Raw genomic sequence first — 24,729 nt, forward strand, 5'->3', positions numbered from 1 at the left:
TGAATTGCAATAGTAAAATCCCCTGGCTTGCCTTTGTAAAAAATGAATTGCTTTCCATGAACTTATTGGAGCTTTGGGAGGATCCCGTGCGAGGTTGTCAGAGGATCTCACGGAAAGCTTTGATTAAAATCTACAAAGACAGGAGCCTCTCACTCTTGATGAATGCTCACAGCGGCACCCTTACAGCGCGATTCTTGGAAACCAAAAATTCTTATGTATTTGAACCTTTTATGGATTTTATTTTTCCTATCCTGGCGAGGAAATTGTTTGTACAATGGAGGCTAGGCTCACTCCCTACCAAAACATTCACCCACAAATGGACCATGGGGGGTGATAAAATGTGTCCATGTTGCAACATCTATGAGGAAGATGACCTCCACATTATGTTTGTATGCCCGGCCTACCAAAGACCCAGAAAATATTGGATAGCGCCGCTCTGTAGAAACCTGGGGTTTAGAAAGTACACTCAGGCTTTCAGAGTAATGAAAACTAGCACTTTGGGTCACATTGTGTTCGCAATATCCAAATTCTTAATGGCAGTATGGCTAATTAGAAAGAAAAAAGCCCCTTGAACCATTGTACTGTCATGATACTCCTTACTCCTCGCTGGATGGGATTGACAATTTTATGCAATGTATTTTTCTAATCATGTATTTTAAAGTATGTATTGTGTTTTAATGTATCTTTTATGGCCTATATGGTCGAAATAAAGAATTTTTGGATTGGATTGGATTGGTAAGATACTGGCACTCACCAGCCTACAGTAATACTTTAAGAGACTTACACTCACCGGCCTACAGTATTGTAAAAGATTGGCACTCCTCAGCCTACAGTACTGTAAGACACTGGCACTCACTAGCCTACAGTACTGTAAGGCACTGGCACTTGCCAGCCTACAGTAATACTTTAAGACACTTACACTCACCGGCCTACAGTATTGTAAAAGATTGGCACTCCTCAGCCTACAGTACTATAAGACACTGGCACTCACTAGCCTACAGTACTGTAAGACACTGGCACTCACCAGCCTACAATAATACCGTAAGACACTGGCACTCACTAGCCTACAGCCTTGTAAGATACTGGCACTCACCAGCCTACAGTACTGTAAGACACTGGCACTCACCAGCCTACAATAATACCGTAAGACACTGGCACTCACTAGCCTACAGCCTTGTAAGATACTGGCACTCACTAGCCTACAGTACTGTAAGACACTGGCACTCACCAGCCTACAATAATACCGTACGACACTGGCACTCACTAGCCTACAGCCTTGTAAGATACGGGCACTCACCAGCCTACAGTACTGTAAGGCACTGACACTCACTAGCTTACAGTACTGTAACACACTAGTACTCATCAGCCTACAGTACTGTAAGGCACTTGCACTCACTAGCTTACAGTACTGTAACACACTAGCACTCACCAGCCTACAGTACTGTAAGGCACTGGCACTCGCCAGCCTACAATAATACTGTAAGACACTGGCATTCACTAGCCTACAGTATTGTAAGATACTGGCACTCACCAGCCTACAGTACTGTAAGACACTGGCACTCACCAGCCTACAATAATACCGTAAGGCACTGGCACTCACTAGCCTACAGTACTGTAAGGCACTGGCACTCACCAGCCTACAGTAATACTTTAAGACACTTACACTCACCGGCCTACAGTATTGTAAAAGATTGGCACTCCTCAGCCTACAGTACTGTAAGACACTGGCACTCACTAGCCTACTGTACTGTAAGGCACTGGTACTCGCCAGCCTACAGTAATACTTTAAGACACTTACACTCACCAGCCTACAGTATTGTAAAAGATTGGCACTCCTCAGCCTACAGTACTGTAAGAAACGGGCACTCACTAGCCTACAGTACTGTAAGACACTGGCACTCACCAGCCTACAATAATACTGTAAGACACTGGCATTCACAAGCCTACAGTATTGTAAGATACTGGCACTCAACAGCCTACAGTAATACTTTAAGACACTTACACTCACCGGCCTACAGTATTGTAAAAGATTGGCACTCCTCAGCCTACAGTACTGTAAGACACTGGCACTCACTAGCCTACAGAAATGTAAGGCACTGCCACTCACTGGCCTACAGTTCTGTAAGGCACTGGCACTCACCAGCCTATAATAATACTGTAAGATACTGGCATTCACTAGCCTACAGTATTGTAAGATACTGGCACTCACCAGCCGACAGTACTGTAAGGCACTGGCACTCGCCAGCCTACAGTAATACTTTAAGAAACTTACACTCACCGGCCTACAGTATTGTAAAAGTTTGGCACTCCTCAGCCTACAGTACTGTAAGAAACTGGCACTCACTAGCCTACAGTACTGTAAGACACTGGCATTCGCCAGCCTACAGTACTGTAAGACACTGGCACTCACTAGCCTACAGTACTGTAAGACACTGGCACTCACCAGCCTACAATAATACTGTAAGACACTGGCATTTACTAGCCTACAGTATTGTAAGATACTGGCACTCACCAGCCTACAGTAATACTTTAAGAGACTTACACTCACCGGCCTACAGTATTGTAAAAGATTGGCACTCCTCAGCCTACAGTACTGTAAGACACTGGCACTCACTAGCCTACAGTACTGTAAGGCACTGGCACTTGCCAGCCTACAGTAATACTTTAAGACACTTACACTCACCGGCCTACAGTATTGTAAAAGATTGGCACTCCTCAGCCTACAGTACTGTAAGACACTGGCACTCACTAGCCTACAGTACTGTAAGATACTGGCACTCACCAGCCTACAATAATACCGTAAGACACTGGCACTCACTAGCCTACAGCCTTGTAAGATACTGGCACTCACCAGCCTACAGTACTGTAAGACACTGGCACTCACCAGCCTACAATAATACCGTAAGACACTGGCACTCACTAGCCTACAGCCTTGTAAGATACTGGCACTCACTAGCCTACAGTACTGTAAGACACTGGCACTCACCAGCCTACAATAATACCGTAAGACACTGGCACTCACTAGCCTACAGCCTTGTAAGATACGGGCACTCACCAGCCTACAGTACTGTAAGGCACTGACACTCACTAGCTTACAGTACTGTAACACACTAGCACTCACCAGCCTACAGTACTGTAAGGCACTGGCACTCACTAGCTTACAGTACAGTAACACACTAGCACTCACCAGCCTACAGTACTGTAAGGCACTGGCACTCGCCAGCCTACAGTAATACTTTAAGACACTTACAATCACCGGCCTACAGTATTGTAAAAGATTGGCACTCCTCAGCCTACAGTACTGTAAGAAACTGGCACTCACTAGCCTACAGTACTGTAAGACACTGGCACTCACCAGCCTACAATAATACTGTAAGACACTGGCATTCACTAGCCTACAGTATTGTAAGAAACTGGCACTCACCAGCATACAGTAATACTTTAAGACACTTACACTCACCGGCCTACAGTATTGTAAAAGATTGGCACTCCTCAGCCTACAGTACTGTAAGAAACTGGCACTCACTAGCCTACAGTACTGTAAGACACTGGCACTCACCAGCCTACAAAAATACTATAAGACACTGGCACTCACTAGCCTACAGTACTGTAAGACACTGGCACTCACCAGCCTACAATAATACCGTAAGATACTGGCACTCACTAGCCTACAGCCTTGTAAGATACTGGCACTCACCAGCCTACACTACTGTAAGACACTGGCACTCACCAGCCTACAATAATACCGTAAGACACTGGCACTCACTAGCCTACAGCCTTGTAAGATACTGGCACTCACTAGCCTACAGTACTGTAAGACACTGGCACTCACCAGCCTACAATAATACCGTACGACACTGGCACTCACTAGCCTACAGCCTTGTAAGATACGGGCACTCACCAGCCTACAGTACTGTAAGGCACTGACACTCACTAGCTTACAGTACTGTAACACACTAGTACTCATCAGCCTACAGTACTGTAAGGCACTTGCACTCACTAGCTTACAGTACTGTAACACACTAGCACTCACCAGCCTACAGTACTGTAAGGCACTGGCACTCGCCAGCCTACAATAATACTGTAAGATACTGGCATTCACTAGCCTACAGTATTGTAAGATACTGGCACTCACCAGCCTACAGTACTGTAAGACACTGGCACTCACCAGCCTACAATAATACCGTAAGGCACTGGCACTCACTAGCCTACAGTACTGTAAGGCTCTGGCACTCACCAGCCTACAGTAATACTTTAAGACACTTACACTCACCGGCCTACAGTATTGTAAAAGATTGGCACTCCTCAGCCTACAGTACTGTAAGACACTGGCACTCACTAGCCTACTGTACTGTAAGGCACTGGTACTCGCCAGCCTACAGTAATACTTTAAGACACTTACACTCACCAGCCTACAGTATTGTAAAAGATTGGCACTCCTCAGCCTACAGTACTGTAAGAAACGGGCACTCACTAGCCTACAGTACTGTAAGACACTGGCACTCACCAGTCTACAATAATACTGTAAGACACTGGCATTCACAAGCCTACAGTATTGTAAGATACTGGCACTCAACAGCCTACAGTAATACTTTAAGACACTTACACTCACCGGCCTACAGTATTGTAAAAGACTGGCACTCCTCAGCCTACAGTACTGTAAGACACTGGCACTCACTAGCCTACAGAAATGTAAGGCACTGCCACTCACTGGCCTACAGTTCTGTAAGGCACTGGCACTCACCAGCCTATAATAATACTGTAAGATACTGGCATTCACTAGCCTACATTATTGTAAGATACTGGCACTCACCAGCCGACAGTACTGTAAGGCACTGGCACTCGCCAGCCTACAGTAATACTTTAAGAAACTTACACTCACCGGCCTACAGTATTGTAAAAGTTTGGCACTCCTCAGCCTACAGTACTGTAAGAAACTGGCACTCACTAGCCTACAGTACTGTAAGACACTGGCACTCGCCAGCCTACAGTACTGTAAGACACTGGCACTCACTAGCCTACAGTACTGTAAGACACTGGCACTCACCAGCCTACAATAATACTGTAAGACACTGGCATTTACTAGCCTACAGTATTGTAAGATACTGGCACTCACCAGCCTACAGTAATACTTTAAGAGACTTACACTCACCGGCCTACAGTATTGTAAAAGATTGGCACTCCTCAGCCTACAGTACTGTAAGACACTGGCACTCACTAGCCTACAGTACTGTAAGGCACTGGCACTTGCCAGCCTACAGTAATACTTTAAGACACTTACACTCACCGGCCTACAGTATTGTAAAAGATTGGCACTCCTCAGCCTACAGTACTGTAAGACACTGGCACTCACTAGCCTACAGTACTGTAAGATACTGGCACTCACCAGCCTACAATAATACCGTAAGACACTGGCACTCACTAGCCTACAGCCTTGTAAGATACTGGCACTCACCAGCCTACAGTACTGTAAGACACTGGCACTCACCAGCCTACAATAATACCGTAAGACACTGGCACTCACTAGCCTACAGCCTTGTAAGATACTGGCACTCACTAGCCTACAGTACTGTAAGACACTGGCACTCACCAGCCTACAATAATACCGTAAGACACTGGCACTCACTAGCCTACAGCCTTGTAAGATACGGGCACTCACCAGCCTACAGTACTGTAAGGCACTGACACTCACTAGCTTACAGTACTGTAACACACTAGCACTCACCAGCCTACAGTACTGTAAGGCACTGGCACTCAGTAGCTTACAGTACAGTAACACACTAGCACTCACCAGCCTACAGTACTGTAAGGCACTGGCACTCGCCAGCCTACAGTAATACTTTAAGACACTTACAATCACCGGCCTACAGTATTGTAAAAGATTGGCACTCCTCAGCCTATAGTACTGTAAGAAACTGGCACTCACTAGCCTACAGTACTGTAAGACACTGGCACTCACCAGCCTACAATAATACTGTAAGACACTGGCATTCACTAGCCTACAGTATTGTAAGAAACTGGCACTCACCAGCATACAGTAATACTTTAAGACACTTACACTCACCGGCCTACAGTATTGTAAAAGATTGGCACTCCTCAGCCTACAGTACTGTAAGAAACTGGCACTCACTAGCCTACAGTACTGTAAGACACTGGCACTCACCAGCCTACAATAATACTGTAAGACACTGGCATTCACTAGCCTACAGTATTGTAAGATACTGGCACTCACCAGCCTACAGTATTGTAAGACACTGGCACTCACCAGCCTACAATATTACTGTAAGACACTGGCACTCACCAGCCTACAATAATCCTGTAAGACACTGGCATTCACTAGCCTACTGTATTGTAAGATACTGGCACTTACCAGCCTACAGTACTGTAAGGCACTAGCACTCACCAGCCTACAGTACTGTAAGGAACTGGCACTCACTAGCTTACAGTACTGTAACACACTAGCACTCACCAGCCTACAGTACTGTAAGGCACTGGCACTTGCCAGCCTACAGTAATACTTTAAGACACACTCACCGGCCTACAGTATTGTAAAAGATTGGCACTCCTCAGCCTACAGTACTGGAAGACACTGGCACTCTCTAGCCTACAGTACTGTAAGACACTGGCACTCACCAGCCTACAGTAATACTTTAAGACACTTACACTCACCGGCCTACAGTATTGTAAAAGATTGGCACTCCTCAACCTACAGTACTGTAAGAAACTGGCACTCACTAGCCTATAGTACTGTAAGACACTGGCACTCACCAGCCTACAATAATACTGTAAGACACTGGCATTCACTAGCCTACAGTATTGTAAGAAACTGGCATTCACCAGCCTACAGTAATACTTTAAGACACTTACACTCACCGGCCTACAGTATTGTAAAAGATTGGCAGTCCTTCGCCTAAAGTACTGCAAGACACTGGCACTCACTAGCCTACAGTACTGTAAGACACTGGCACTCACCAGCCTACAATAATACCGTAAGACACTGGTACTCAGCAGCCTACAATAATACTGTAAGACACTGGCATTCACTAGCCTACAGTATTGTAAGATACTGGCACTCACCAGCCTACAGTACTGTAAGACACTGGCACTCACCAGCCTACAATAATACCGTAAGGCACTGGCACTCACTAGCCTACAGTACTGTAAGGCACTGGCACTCACCAGCCTACAGTAATACTTTAAGACACTTAAACTCACCGGCCTACAGTATTGTAAAAGATTGGCACTCCGCAGCCTACAGTACTGTAAGACACTGGCACTCACTAGCCTACTGTATTGTAAGGCACTGGTTCTCACCAGCCTACAGTAATACTTTAAGACACTTACACTCACCAGCCTACAGTATTGTAAAAGATTGGCACTCCTCAGCCTACAGTACTGTAAGAAACGGGCACTCACTAGCCTACAGTACTGTAAGACACTGGCACTCACCAGCCTACAATAATACTGTAAGACACTGGCATTCACGAGCCTACAGTATTGTAACATACTGGCACTCAACAGCCTACAGTAATACTTTAAGACACTTACACTCACCGGCCTACAGTATTGTAAAAGATTGGCACTCCTCAGCCTACAGTACTGTAAGACACTGGCACTCACTAGCCTACAGAACTGTAAGGCACTGCCACTCACCGGCCTACAGTTCTGTAAGGCACTGGCACTCACCAGCCTACAATAATACTGTAACATACTGGCATTCACTAGCCTACAGTATTGTAAGATACTGGCACTCACCAGCCGACAGTACTGTAAGGCACTGGCACTCGCCAGCCTACAGTAATACTTTAAGAAACTTACACTCACCGGCCTACAGTATTGTAAAAGATTGGCACTCCTCAGCCTACAGTACTGTAAGAAACTGGCACTCACTAGCCTACAGTACTGTAAGACACTGGCACTCGCCAGCCTACAGTACTGTAAGACACTGGCACTCACTAGCCTACAGTACTGTAAGACACTGGCACTCACCAGCCTACAATAATACTGTAAGACACTGGCATTTACTAGCCTACAGTATTGTAAGATACTGGCACTCACCAGCCTACAGTAATACTTGAAGAGACTTACACTCACCGGCCTACAGTATTGTAAAAGATTGGCACTCACCAGCCTACAGTACTGTAAGACACTGGCACTCACCAGCCTACAATAATACCGTAAGACACTGGCACTCACTAGCCTACAGCCTTGTAAGATACTGGCACTCACTAGCCTACAGTACTGTAAGACACTGGCACTCACCAGCCTACAATAATACCGTAAGACACTGGCACTCACTAGCCTACAGCCTTGTAAGATACGGGCACTCACCAGCCTACAGTACTGTAAGGCACTGACACTCACTAGCTTACAGTACTGTAACACACTAGCACTCACCAGCCTACAGTACTGTAAGACACTGGCACTCACTAGCTTACAGTACTGTAACACACTAGCACTCACCAGCCTACAGTACTGTAAGGCACTGGCACTCGCCAGCCTACAGTAATACTTTAAGACACTTACAATCACCGGCCTACAGTATTGTAAAAGATTGGCACTCCTCAGCCTACAGTACTGTAAGAAACTGGCACTCACTAGCCTACAGTACTGTAAGACACTGGCACTCACCAGCCTACAATAATACTGTAAGACACTGGCATTCACTAGCCTACAGTATTGTAAGAAACTGGCACTCACCAGCCTACAGTACTGTAAGACACTGGCACTCACCAGCCTACAATAATACTGTAAGACACTGGCACTCACCAGCCTACAATAATACTGTAAGACACTGGCATTCACTAGCCTACAGTATTGTAAGATACTGGCACTTACCAGCCTACAGTACTGTAAGGCACTGGCACTCGCCAGCCTACAGTAATACTTTAAGACACTTACACTCACCGGCCTACAGTATTGTAAAAGATTGGCACTCCTCAGCCTACAGTACTGTAAGATACTGGCACTCACTAGCCTACAGTACTGTAAGGCACTGGCACTCGCCAGCCTACAGTAATACTTTAAGACACTTACACTCACCGGCCTACAGTATTGTAAAAGATTGGCACTCCTCAGCCTACAGTACTGTAAGACACTGGCACTCACTAGCCTACAGTACTGTAAGACACTGGCACTCACCAGCCTACAATAATACCGTAAGACACTGGCCCTCACTAGCCTACAGCCTTGTAAGATACTGGCACTCACCAGCCTACAGTACTGTAAGGCACTGGCACTCACTAGCTTACAGAACTGTAACACACTGGCCCTCACCAGCCTAAAATAATACCGTAAGACACTGGCACCCACTGGCCTACAGTATTGTAAAAGATTGGCACTCCTCAGCCTACAGTACTGTAAGAAACTGGCACTTATTAGCCTACAGTACTGTAAGAAACTGGCACTCACCAGCCTACAATAATACTGTAAGACACTGGCATTCACTAGCCTACAGTATTGTAAGCTACTGGCACTTACCAGCCTACAGTACTGTAAGGCACTGGCACTCGCCAGCCTACAGTAATACTTTAAGACACTTACACTCACCGGCCTACAGTATTGTAAAAGATTAGCACTCCTCAACCTACAGTACTGTAAGACACTGGCACTCACTAGCCTACAGTACTGTAAGACACTGGCACTCACCAGCCTACAATAATACCGTAAGACACTGGCACTCACCAGCCTACAATAATACTGTAAGACACTGGCATTCACTAGCCTACAGTATTGTAAGATACTGGCACTCACCAGCCTACAGTACTGTAAGACACTGGCACTCACCAGCCTACAATAATACCGTAAGGCACTGGCACTCACTAGCCTACAGTACTGTAAGGCACTGGCACTCACTAGCCTACTGTATTGTAAGGCACTGGTTCTCACCAGCCTACAGTAATACTTTAAGACACTTACACTCACCAGCCTACAGTATTGTAAAAGATTGGCACTCCTCAGCCTACAGTACTGTAAGAAACGGGCACTCACTAGCCTACAGTACTGTAAGACACTGGCACTCACCAGCCTACAATAATACTGTAAGACACTGGCATTCACGAGCCTACAGTATTGTAACATACTGGCACTCAACAGCCTACAGTAATACTTTAAGACACTTACACTCACCGGCCTACAGTATCGTAAAAGATTGGCACTCCTCAGCCTACAGTACTGTAAGACACTGGCACTCACTAGCCTACTGTATTGTAAGGCACTGGTTCTCACCAGCCTACAGTAATACTTTAAGACACTTACACTCACCAGCCTACAGTATTGTAAAAGATTGGCACTCCTCAGCCTACAGTACTGTAAGAAACGGGCACTCACTAGCCTACAATACTGTAAGACACTGGCACTCACCAGCCTACAATAATACTGTAAGACACTGGCATTCACGAGCCTACAGTATTGTAAGATACTGGCACTCAACAGCCTACAGTAATACTTTAAGACACTTACACTCACCGGCCTACAGTATTGTAAAAGATTGGCACTCCTCAGCCTACAGTACTGTAAGACACTGGCACTCACTAGCCTACAGAACTGTAAGGCACTGCCACTCACCGGCCTATAGTTCTGTAAGGCACTGACACTCACCAGCCTACAATAATACTGTAAGATACTGGCATTCACTAGCCTACAGTATTGTAAGATACTGGCACTCACCAGCCGACAGTACTGTAAGGCACTGGCACTCGCCAGCCTACAGTAATATTTTAAGAAACTTACACTCACCGGCCTACAGTATTGTAAAAGATTGGCACTCCTCAGCCTACAGTACTGTAAGAAACTGGCACTCACTAGCCTACAGTACTGTAAGACACTGGCACTCGCCAGCCTACAGTACTGTAAGACACTGGCACTCACTAGCCTACAGTACTGTAAGACACTGGCACTCACCAGCCTACAATAATACTGTAAGACACTGGCATTTACTAGCCTACAGTATTGTAAGACACTGGCATTTACTAGCCTACAGTATTGTAAGATACTGGCACTCACCAGCCGACAGTAATACTTTAAGAGACTTACACTCACCGGCCTACAGTATTGTAAAAGATTGGCACTCACCAGCCTACAGTACTGTAAGACACTGGCACTCACCAGTCTACAATAATACCGTAAGACACTGGCACTCACTAGCCTACAGCCTTGTAAGATACTGGCACTCACTAGCCTACAGTACTGTAAGACACTGGCACTCACCAGCCTACAATAATACCGTAAGACACTGGCACTCACTAGCCTACAGTCTTGTAAGATACGGGCACTCACCAGCCTACAGTACTGTAAGGCACTGACACTCACTAGCTTACAGTACTGTAACACACTAGCACTCACCAGCCTACAGTACTGTAAGACACTGGCACTCACTAGCTTACAGTACTGTAACACACTAGCACTCACCAGCCTACAGTACTGTAAGGCACTGGCACTCGCCAGCCTACAGTAATACTTTAAGACACTTACAATCACCGGCCTACAGTATTGTAAAAGATTGGCACTCCTCAGCCTACAGTACTGTAAGAAACTGGCACTCACTAGCCTACAGTACTGTAAGACACTGGCACTCACCAGCCTACAATAATACTGTAAGACACTGGCATTCACTAGCCTACAGTATTGTAAGAAACTGGCACTCACCAGCCTACAGTAATACTTTAAGACACTTACACTCACCGGCCTACAGTATTGTAAAAGATTGGCACTCCTCAGCCTACAGTACTGTAAGAAAGTGGCACTCACTAGCCTACAGTACTGTAAGACACTGGCACTCACCAGCCTACAATAATACTGTAAGCCACTGGCATTCACTAGCCTACAGTATTGTAAGATACTGGCACTCACCAGCCTACAGTACTGTAAGACACTGGCACTCACCAGCCTACAATAATACTGTAAGACACTGGCACTCACCAGCCTACAATAATACTGTAAGACACTGGCATTCACTAGCCTACAGTATTGTAAGATACTGGCACTTACCAGCCTACAGTACTGTAAGGCACTGGCACTCGCCAGCCTACAGTAATACTTTAAGACACTTACACTCACCGGCCTAAAGTATTGTAAAAGATTGGCACTCCTCAGCCTACAGTACTGTAAGATACTGGCACTCACTAGCCTACAGTACTGTAAGGCACTGGCACTCGCCAGCCTACAGTAATACTTTAAGACACTTACACTCACCGGCCTACAGTATTGTAAAAGATTGGCACTCCTCAGCCTACAGTACTGTAAGACACTGGCACTCACTAGCCTACAGTACTGTAAGACACTGGCACTCACCAGCCTACAATAATACCGTAAGACACTGGCACTCACTAGCCTACAGCCTTGTAAGATACTGGCACTCACCAGCCTACAGTACTGTAAGGCACTGGCACTCACTAGCTTACAGAACTGTAACACACTGGCCCTCACCAGCCTAAAATAATACCGTAAGACACTGGCACCCACTGGCCTACAGTATTGTAAAAGATTGGCACTCCTCAGCCTACAGTACTGTAAGAAACTGGCACTTATTAGCCTACAGTACTGTAAGACACTGGCACTCACCAGCCTACAATAATACTGTAAGACACTGGCATTCACTAGCCTACAGTATTGTAAGCTACTGGCACTTACCAGCCTACAGTACTGTAAGGCACTGGCACTCGCCAGCCTACAGTAATACTTTAAGACACTTACACTCACCGGCCTACAGTATTGTAAAAGATTGGCACTCCTCAACCTACAGTACTGTAAGACACTGGCACTCACTAGCCTACAGTACTGTAAGACACTGGCACTCACCAGCCTACAATAATACCGTAAGACACTGGCACTCACTAGCCTACAGCCTTGTAAGATACTAGCACTCACCAGCCTACAGTACTGTAAGACACTGGCACTCACTAGCCTACAGTACTGTAAGACACTGGCACTCACCAGCCTACAATATTACCGTAAGACACTGGCACTCACTAGCCTACAGCCTTGTAAGATACTGGCACTCACCAGCCTACAGTACTGTAAGGCACTGGCACTCACTAGCTTACAGTACTGTAACACACTAGCACTCACCAGCCTACAGTACTGTAAGGCACTGGCACTCACCGGCCTACAGTACTGTAAGGCACTGGTACTCACTAGCATTCAGTACTGTAAGATACTGGCACTCACCAGCCCTACAATAATACTGTAAGACACTTGCACTCCCCAGCTTACCGCATTGTAAGACACTGGCACTCACCAGCCTACAATAATACTTTAAGACACTTGCACTCCCCAGCCTACAGTATTGTCAGACACTGGCACTCACCGGACTACAGTACTGTAAGGCACTGCCACTCACCAGCCTACAGTAATACTTTAAGGCACTTGCACTCACCGTCCTACAGTATTGTAAGACACTGGCACTCCCCAGCCTACAGTACTTTAAGGCACTGGCACTCACTAGCCTACAGCATTGTAAGACACTGGCACTCACTAGCTTGCAGTACTCTAAGACGCTGGCACTCACTGGCTTCAGCATTGTAAGGCACTGGTACTCACTAGACTACAGTACTGTAACACATTGGCACTCACCAGCCTACAATTATACTTTGAGACACTGGCACTCACTGGCCTACAACATTGTAAGGCACTAGCACTCACTAGCATACTGTATTGTAAGGCACTGGTTCTCACCAGCCTACAGTAATACTTTAAGACACTTACACTCACCAGCCTACAGTATTGTAAAAGATTGGCACTCCTCAGCCTACAGTACTGTAAGAAACGGGCACTCACTAGCCTACAGTACTGTAAGACACTGGCACTCACCAGCCTACAATAATACTGTAAGACACTGGCATTCACGAGCCTACAGTATTGTAAGATACTGGCACTCAACAGCCTACAGTAATACTTTAAGACACTTACACTCACCGGCCTACAGTATTGTAAAAGATTGGCACTCCTCAGCCTACAGTACTGTAAGACACTGGCACTCACTAGCCTACAGAACTGTAAGGCACTGCCACTCACCGGCCTACAGTTCTGTAAGGCACTGGCACTCACCAGCCTACAATAATACTGTAAGATACTGGCATTCACTAGCCTACAGTATTGTAAGATACTGGCACTCACCAGCCGACAGTACTGTAAGGCACTGGCACTCGCCAGCCTACAGTAATACTTTAAGAAACTTACACTCACCGGCCTACAGTATTGTAAAAGATTGGCACTCCTCAGCCTACAGTACTGTAAGAAACTGGCACTCACTAGCCTACAGTACTGTAAGACACTGGCACTCGCCAGCCTACAGTACTGTAAGACACTGGCACTCACTAGCCTACAGTACTGTAAGACACTGGCACTCACCAGCCTACAATAATACTGTAAGACACTGGCATTTACTAGCCTACAGTATTGTAAGATACTGGCACTCACCAGCCTACAGTAATACTTTAAGAGACTTACACTCACCGGCCTACAGTATTGTAAAAGATTGGCACTCACCAGCCTACAGTACTGTAAGACACTGGCACTCACCAGCCTACAATAATACCGTAAGACACTGGCACTCACTAGCCTACAGCCTTGTAAGATACTGGCACTCATTAGCCTACAGTACTGTAAGACACTGGCACTCACCAGCCTACAATAATACCGTAAGACACTGGCACTCACTAGCCTACAGCCTTGTAAGATACGGGCACTCACCAGCCTACAGTACTGTAAGGCACTGACACTCACTAGCTTACAGTACTGTAACACACTAGCACTCACCAGCCTACAGTACTGTAAGACACTGGCACTTACTAGCTTACAGTACTGTAACACACTAGCACTCACCAGCCTACAGTACTGTAAGGCACTGGCACTCGCCAGCCTACAGTAATACTTTAAGACACTTACAATCACCGGCCTACAGTATTGTAAAAGATTGGCACTCCTCAGCCTACAGTGCTGTAAGAAACTGGCACTCACTAGCCTACAGTACTGTAAGACACTGGCACTCACCAGCCTACAATAATACTGTAAGACACTGGCATTCACTAGACTACAGTATTGTAAGAAACTGGCACTCACCAGCCTACAGTAATACTTTAAGACACTTACACTCACCGGCCTACAGTATTGTAAAAGATTGGCACTCCTCAGCCTACAGTACTGTAAGAAACTGGCACTCACTAGCCTACAGTACTGTAAGACACTGGCACTCACCAGCCTACAATAATACTGTAAGCCACTGGCATTCACTAGCCTACAGTATTGTAAGATACTGGCACTCACCAGCCTACAGTACTGTAAGACACTGGCACTCACCAGCCTACAATAATACTGTAAGACATTGGCACTCACCAGCCTACAATAATACTGTAAGACACTGGCATTCACTAGCCTACAGTATTGTAAGATACTGGCACTTACCAGCCTACAGTACTGTAAGGCACTGGCACTCGCCAGCCTACAGTAATACTTTAAGACACTTACACTCACCGGCCTACAGTATTGTAAAAGATTGGCACTCCTCAGCCTACAGTACTGTAAGATACTGTCACTCACTAGCCTACAGTACTGTAAGGCACTGGCACTCGCCAGCCTACAGTAATACTTTAAGACACTTACACTCACCGGCCTACAGTATTGTAAAAGATTGGCACTCCTCAGCCTACAGTACTGTAAGACACTGGCACTCACTAGCCTACAGTACTGTAAGACACTGGCACTCACCAGCCTACAATAATACCGTAAGACACTGGCACTCACTAGCCTACAGCCTTGTAAGATACTGGCACTCACCAGCCTACAGTACTGTAAGGCACTGGCACTCACTAGCTTACAGAACTGTAACACACTGGCCCTCACCAGCCTAAAATAATACCGTAAGACACTGGCACCCACTGGCCTACAGTATTGTAAAAGATTGGCACTCCTCAGCCTACAGTACTGTAAGAAACTGGCACCTATTAGCCTACAGTACTGTAAGACACTGGCACTCACCAGCCTACAATAATACTGTAAGACACTGGCATTCACTAGCCTACAGTATTGTAAGCTACTGGCACTTACCAGCCTACAGTACTGTAAGGCACTGGCACTCGCCAGCCTACAGTAATACTTTAAGACACTTACACTCACCGGCCTACAGTATTGTAAAAGATTGGCACTCCTCAACCTACAGTACTGTAAGACACTGGCACTCACTAGCCTACAGTACTGTAAGACACTGGCACTCACCAGCCTACAATAATACCGTAAGACACTGGCACTCACCAGCCTACAATAATACTGTAAGACACTGGCATTCACTAGCCTACAGTATTGTAAGATACTGGCACTCACCAGCCTACAGTACTGTAAGACACTGGCACTCACCAGCCTACAATAATACCGTAAGGCACTGGCACTCACTAGCCTACAATACTGTAAGGCACTGGCACTCACTAGCCTACTGTATTGTAAGGCACTGGTTCTCACCAGCCTACAGTAATACTTTAAGACACTTACACTCACCAGCCTACAGTATTGTAAAAGATTGGCACTCCTCAGCCTACAGTACTGTAAGAAACGGGCACTCACTAGCCTACAGTACTGTAAGACACTGGCACTCACCAGCCTACAATAATACTGTAAGACACTGGCATTCACGAGCCTACAGTATTGTAAGATACTGGCACTCAACAGCCTACAGTAATACTTTAAGACACTTACACTCACCGGCCTACAGTATTGTAAAAGATTGCCACTCCTCAGCCTACAGTACTGTAATACACTGGCACTCACTAGCCTACTGTATTGTAAGGCACTGGTTCTCACCAGCCTACAGTAATACTTTAAGACACTTACACTCACCAGCCTACAGTATTGTAAAAGATTGGCACTCCTCAGCCTACAGTACTGTAAGAAACGGGCACTCACTAGCCTACAGTACTGTAAGACACTGGCACTCACCAGCCTACAATAATACTGTAAGACACTGGCATTCACGAGCCTACAGTATTGTAAGATACTGGCACTCAACAGCCTACAGTAATACTTTAAGACACTTACACTCACCGGCCTACAGTATTGTAAAAGATTGGCACTCCTCAGCCTACAGTACTGTAAGACACTGGCACTCACTAGCCTACAGAACTGTAAGGCACTGCCACTCACCGGCCTACAGTTCTGTAAGGCACTGGCACTCACCAGCCTACAATAATACTGTAAGATACTGGCATTCACTAGCCTACAGTATTGTAAGATACTGGCACTCACCAGCCGACAGTACTGTAAGGCACTGGCACTCGCCAGCCTACAGTAATACTTTAAGAAACTTACACTCACCGGCCTACAGTATTGTAAAAGATTGGCACTCCTCAGCCTACAGTACTGTAAGAAACTGGCACTCACTAGCCTACAGTACTGTAAGACACTGGCACTCGCCAGCCTACAGTACTGTAAGACACTGGCACTCACTAGCCTACAGTACTGTAAGACACTGGCACTCACCAGCCTACAATAATACTGTAAGACACTGGCATTTACTAGCCTACAGTATTGTAAGATACTGGCACTCACCAGCCTACAGTAATACTTTAAGAGACTTACACTCACCGGCCTACAGTATTGTAAAAGATTGGCACTCACCAGCCTACAGTACTGTAAGACACTGGCACTCACCAGCCTACAATAATACCGTAAGACACTGGCACTCACTAGCCTACAGCCTTGTAAGATACTGGCACTCACTAGCCTACAGTACTGTAAGACACTGGCACTCACCAGCCTACAATAATACCGTAAGACACTGGCACTCACTAGCCTACAGCCTTGTAAGATACGGGCACTCACCAGCCTACAGTACTGTAAGGCACTGACACTCACTAGCTTACAGTACTGTAACACACTAGCACTCACCAGCCTACAGTACTGTAAGACACTGGCACTCACTAGCTTACAGTACTGTAACACACTAGCACTCACCAGCCTACAGTACTGTAAGGCACTGGCACTCGCCAGCCTACAGTAATACTTTAAGACACTTACAATCACCGGCCTACAGTATTGTAAAAGATTGGCACTCCTCAGCCTACAGTACTGTAAGAAACTGGCACTCACTAGCCTACAGTACTGTAAGACACTGGCACTCACCAGCCTACAATAATACTGTAAGACACTGGCATTCACTAGCCTACAGTATTGTAAGAAACTGGCACTCACCAGCCTACAGTAATACTTTAAGACACTTACACTCACCGGCCTACAGTATTGTAAAAGATTGGCACTCCTCAGCCTACAGTACTGTAAGAAACTGGCACTTACTAGCCTACAGTACTGTAAGACACTGGCACTCACCAGCCTACAATAATACTGTAAGCCACTGGCATTCACTAGCCTACAGTATTGTAAGATACTGGCACTCACCAGCCTACAGTACTGTAAGACACTGGCACTCACCAGCCTACAATAATACTGTAAGACACTGGCACTCACCAGCCTACAATAATACTGTAAGACACTGGCATTCACTAGCCTACAGTATTGTAAGATACTGGCACTTACCAGCCTACAGTACTGTAAGGCACTGGCACTCGCCAGCCTACAGTAATACTTTAAGACACTTACACTCACCGGCCTACAGTATTGTAAAAGATTGGCACTCCTCAGCCTACAGTACTGTAAGACACTGGCACTCACTAGCCTACAGAACTGTAAGGCACTGCCACTCACCGGCCTACAGTTCTGTAAGGCACTGGCACTCACCAGCCTACAATAATACTGTAAGATACTGGCATTCACTAGCCTACAGTATTGTAAAAGATTGGCACTCCTCAGCCTACAGTACTGTAAGAAACTGGCACTCACTAGCCTACAGTACTGTAAGACACTGGCACTCGCCAGCCTACAGTACTGTAAGACACTGGCACTCACTAGCCTACAGTACTGTAAGACACTGGCACTCACCAGCCTACAATAATACTGTAAGACACTGGCATTTACTAGCCTACAGTATTGTAAGATAATGGCACTCACCAGCCTACAGTAATACTTTAAGAGACTTACACTCACCGGCCTACAGTATTGTAAAAGATTGGCACTCACCAGCCTACAGTACTGTAAGACACTGGCACTCACCAGCCTACAATAATACCGTAAGACACTGGCACTCACTAGCCTACAGCCTTGTAAGATACTGGCACTCATTAGCCTACAGTACTGTAAGACACTGGCACTCACCAGCCTACAATAATACCGTAAGACACTGGCACTCACTAGCCTACAGCCTTGTAAGATACGGGCACTCACCAGCCTACAGTACTGTAAGGCACTGACACTCACTAGCTTACAGTACTGTAACACACTAGCACTCACCAGCCTACAGTACTGTAAGACACTGGCACTCACTAGCTTACAGTACTGTAACACACTAGCACTCACCAGCCTACAGTACTGTAAGGCACTGGCACTCGCCAGCCTACAGTAATACTTTAAGACACTTACAATCACCGGCCTACAGTATTGTAAAAGATTGGCACTCCTCAGCCTACAGTACTGTAAGAAACTGGCACTCACTAGCCTACAGTACTGTAAGACACTGGCACTCACCAGCCTACAATAATACTGTAAGACACTGGCATTCACTAGCCTACAGTATTGTAAGAAACTGGCACTCACCAGCCTACAGTAATACTTTAAGACACTTACACTCACCGGCCTACAGTATTGTAAAAGATTGGCACTCCTCAGCCTACAGTACTGTAAGAAACTGGCACTCACTAGCCTACAGTACTGTAAGACACTGGCACTCACCAGCCTACAATAATACTGTAAGCCACTGGCATTCACTAGCCTACAGTATTGTAAGATACTGGCACTCACCAGCCTACAGTACTGTAAGACACTGGCACTCACCAGCCTACAATAATACTGTAAGACACTGGCACTCACCAGCCTACAATAATACTGTAAGACACTGGCATTCACTAGCCTACAGTATTGTAAGATACTGGCACTTACCAGCCTACAGTACTGTAAGGCACTGGCACTCGCCAGCCTACAGTAATACTTTAAGACACTTACACTCACCGGCCTACAGTATTGTAAAAGATTGGCACTCCTCAGCCTACAGTACTGTAAGATACTGGCACTCACTAGCCTACAGTACTGTAAGGCACTGGCACTCGCCAGCCTACAGTAATACTTTAAGACACTTACACTCACCGGCCTACAGTATTGTAAAAGATTGGCACTCCTCAGCCTACAGTACGGTAAGACACTGGCACTCACTAGCCTACAGTACTGTAAGACACTGGCACTCACCAGCCTACAATAATACCGTAAGACACTGGCACTCACTAGCCTACAGCCTTGTAAGATACTGGCACTCACCAGCCTACAGTACTGTAAGGCACTGGCACTCACTAGCTTACAGAACTGTAACACACTGGCCCTCACCAGCCTAAAATAATACCGTAAGACACTGGCACCCACTGGCCTACAGTATTGTAAAAGATTGGCACTCCTCAGCCTACAGTACTGTAAGAAACTGGCACTTATTAGCCTACAGTACTGTAAGACACTGGCACTCACCAGCCTACAATAATACTGTAAGACACTGGCATTCACTAGCCTACAGTATTGTAAGCTACTGGCACTTACCAGCCTACAGTACTGTAAGGCACTGGCACTCGCCAGCCTACAGTAATACTTTAAGACACTTACACTCACCGGCCTACAGTATTGTAAAAGATTGGCACTCCTCAACCTACAGTACTGTAAGACACTGGCACTCACTAGCCTACAGTACTGTAAGACACTGGCACTCACCAGCCTACAATAATACCGTAAGACACTGGCACTCACCAGCCTACAATAATACTGTAAGACACTGGCATTCACTAGCCTACAGTATTGTAAGATACTGGCACTCACCAGCCTACAGTACTGTAAGACACTGGCACTCACCAGCCTACAATAATACCGTAAGGCACTGGCACTCACTAGCCTACAGTACTGTAAGGCACTGGCACTCACTAGCCTACTGTATTGTAAGGCACTGGTTCTCACCAGCCTACAGTAATACTTTAAGACACTTACACTCACCAGCCTACAGTATTGTAAAAGATTGGCACTCCTCAGCCTACAGTACTGTAAGAAACGGGCACTCACTAGCCTACAGTACTGTAAGACACTGGCACTCACCAGCCTACAATAATACTGTAAGACACTGGCATTCACGAGCCTACAGTATTGTAAGATACTGGCACTCAACAGCCTACAGTAATACTTTAAGACACTTACACTCACCGGCCTACAGTATTGTAAAAGATTGCCACTCCTCAGCCTACAGTACTGTAAGACACTGGCACTCACTAGCCTACTGTATTGTAAGGCACTGGTTCTCACCAGCCTACAGTAATACTTTAAGACACTTACACTCACCAGCCTACAGTATTGTAAAAGATTGGCACTCCTCAGCCTACAGTACTGTAAGAAACGGGCACTCACTAGCCTACAGTACTGTAAGACACTGGCACTCACCAGCCTACAATAATACTGTAAGACACTGGCATTCACGAGCCTACAGTATTGTAAGATACTGGCACTCAACAGCCTACAGTAATACTTTAAGACACTTACACTCACCGGCCTACAGTATTGTAAAAGATTGGCACTCCTCAGCCTACAGTACTGTAAGACACTGGCACTCACTAGCCTACAGAACTGTAAGGCACTGCCACTCACCGGCCTACAGTTCTGTAAGGCACTGGCACTCACCAGCCTACAATAATATTGTAAGATACTGGCATTCACTAGCCTACAGTATTGTAAGATACTGGCACTCACCAGCCGACAGTACTGTAAGGCACTGGCACTCGCCAGCCTACAGTAATACTTTAAGAAACTTACACTCACCGGCCTACAGTATTGTAAAAGATTGGCACTCCTCAGCCTACAGTACTGTAAGAAACTGGCACTCACTAGCCTACAGTACTGTAAGACACTGGCACTCGCCAGCCTACAGTACTGTAAGACACTGGCACTCACTAGCCTACAGTACTGTAAGACACTGGCACTCACCAGCCTACAATAATACTGTAAGACACTGGCATTTACTAGCCTACAGTATTGTAAGATACTGGCACTCACCAGCCTACAGTAATACTTTAAGAGACTTACACTCACCGGCCTACAGTATTGTAAAAGATTGGCACTCACCAGCCTACAGTACTGTAAGACACTGGCACTCACCAGCCTACAATAATACCGTAAGACACTGGCACTCACTAGCCTACAGCCTTGTAAGATACTGGCACTCACTAGCCTACAGTACTGTAAGACACTGGCACTCACCAGCCTACAATAATACCGTAAGACACTGGCACTCACTAGCCTACAGCCTTGTAAGATACGGGCACTCACCAGCCTACAGTACTGTAAGGCACTGACACTCACTAGCTTACAGTACTGTAACACACTAGCACTCACCAGCCTACAGTACTGTAAGACACTGGCACTCACTAGCTTACAGTACTGTAACACACTAGCACTCACCAGCCTACAGTACTGTAAGGCACTGGCACTCGCCAGCCTACAGTAATACTTTAAGACACTTACAATCACCGGCCTACAGTATTGTAAAAGATTGGCACTCCTCAGCCTACAGTACTGTAAGAAACTGGCACTCACTAGCCTACAGTACTGTAAGACACTGGCACTCACCAGCCTACAATAATACTGTAAGACACTGGCATTCACTAGCCTACAGTATTGTAAGAAACTGGCACTCACCAGCCTACAGTAATACTTTAAGACACTTACACTCACCGGCCTACAGTATTGTAAAAGATTGGCACTCCTCAGCCTACAGTACTGTAAGAAACTGGCACTCACTAGCCTACAGTACTGTAAGACACTGGCACTCACCAGCCTACAATAATACTGTAAGCCACTGGCATTCACTAGCCTACAGTATTGTAAGATACTGGCACTCACCAGCCTACAGTACTGTAAGACACTGGCACTCACCAGCCTACAATAATACTGTAAGACACTGGCACTCACCAGCCTACAATAATACTGTAAGACACTGGCATTCACTAGCCTACAGTATTGTAAGATACTGGCACTTACCAGCCTACAGTACTGTAAGGCACTGGCACTCGCCAGCCTACAGTAATACTTTAAGACACTTACACTCACCGGCCTACAGTATTGTAAAAGATTGGCACTCCTCAGCCTACAGTACTGTAAGACACTGGCACTCACTAGCCTACAGAACTGTAAGGCACTGCCACTCACCGGCCTACAGTTCTGTAAGGCACTGGCACTCACCAGCCTACAATAATACTGTAAGATACTGGCATTCACTAGCCTACAGTATTGTAAAAGATTGGCACTCCTCAGCCTACAGTACTGTAAGAAACTGGCACTCACTAGCCTACAGTACTGTAAGACACTGGCACTCGCCAGCCTACAGTACTGTAAGAAACTGGCACTCACTAGCCTACAGTACTGTAAGACACTGGCACTCACCAGCCTACAATAATACTGTAAGCCACTGGCATTCACTAGCCTACAGTATTGTAAGATACTGGCACTCACCAGCCTACAGTACTGTAAGACACTGGCACTCACCAGCCTACAATAATACTGTAAGACACTGGCACTCACCAGCCTACAATAATACTGTAAGACACTGGCATTCACTAGCCTACAGTATTGTAAGATACTGGCACTTACCAGCCTACAGTACTGTAAGGCACTGGCACTCGCCAGCCTACAGTAATACTTTAAGACACTTACACTCACCGGCCTACAGTATTGTAAAAGATTGGCACTCCTCAGCCTACAGTACTGTAAGATACTGGCACTCACTAGCCTACAGTACTGTAAGGCACTGGCACTCGCCAGCCTACAGTAATACTTTAAGACACTTACACTCACCGGCCTACAGTATTGTAAAAGATTGGCACTCCTCAGCCTACAGTACGGTAAGACACTGGCACTCACTAGCCTACAGTACTGTAAGACACTGGCACTCACCAGCCTACAATAATACCGTAAGACACTGGCACTCACTAGCCTACAGCCTTGTAAGATACTGGCACTCACCAGCCTACAGTACTGTAAGGCACTGGCACTCACTAGCTTACAGAACTGTAACACACTGGCCCTCACCAGCCTAAAATAATACCGTAAGACACTGGCACCCACTGGCCTACAGTATTGTAAAAGATTGGCACTCCTCAGCCTACAGTACTGTAAGAAACTGGCACTTATTAGCCTACAGTACTGTAAGACACTGGCACTCACCAGCCTACAATAATACTGTAAGACACTGGCATTCACTAGCCTACAGTATTGTAAGCTACTGGCACTTACCAGCCTACAGTACTGTAAGGCACTGGCACTCGCCAGCCTACAGTAATACTTTAAGACACTTACACTCACCGGCCTACAGTATTGTAAAAGATTGGCACTCCTCAACCTACAGTACTGTAAGACACTGGCACTCACTAGCCTACAGTACTGTAAGACACTGGCACTCACCAGCCTACAATAATACCGTAAGACACTGGCACTCACCAGCCTACAATAATACTGTAAGACACAGGCATTCACTAGCCTACAGTATTGTAAGATACTGGCACTCACCAGCCTACAGTACTGTAAGACACTGGCACTCACCAGCCTACAATAATACCGTAAGGCACTGGCACTCACTAGCCTACAGTACTGTAAGGCACTGGCACTCACTAGCCTACTGTA

This window comes from Lissotriton helveticus, chromosome 10 (assembly GCF_964261635.1).
Source record: "Lissotriton helveticus chromosome 10, aLisHel1.1, whole genome shotgun sequence".
In the NCBI taxonomy this organism is placed as follows: Eukaryota; Metazoa; Chordata; class Amphibia; order Caudata; family Salamandridae; genus Lissotriton; species Lissotriton helveticus.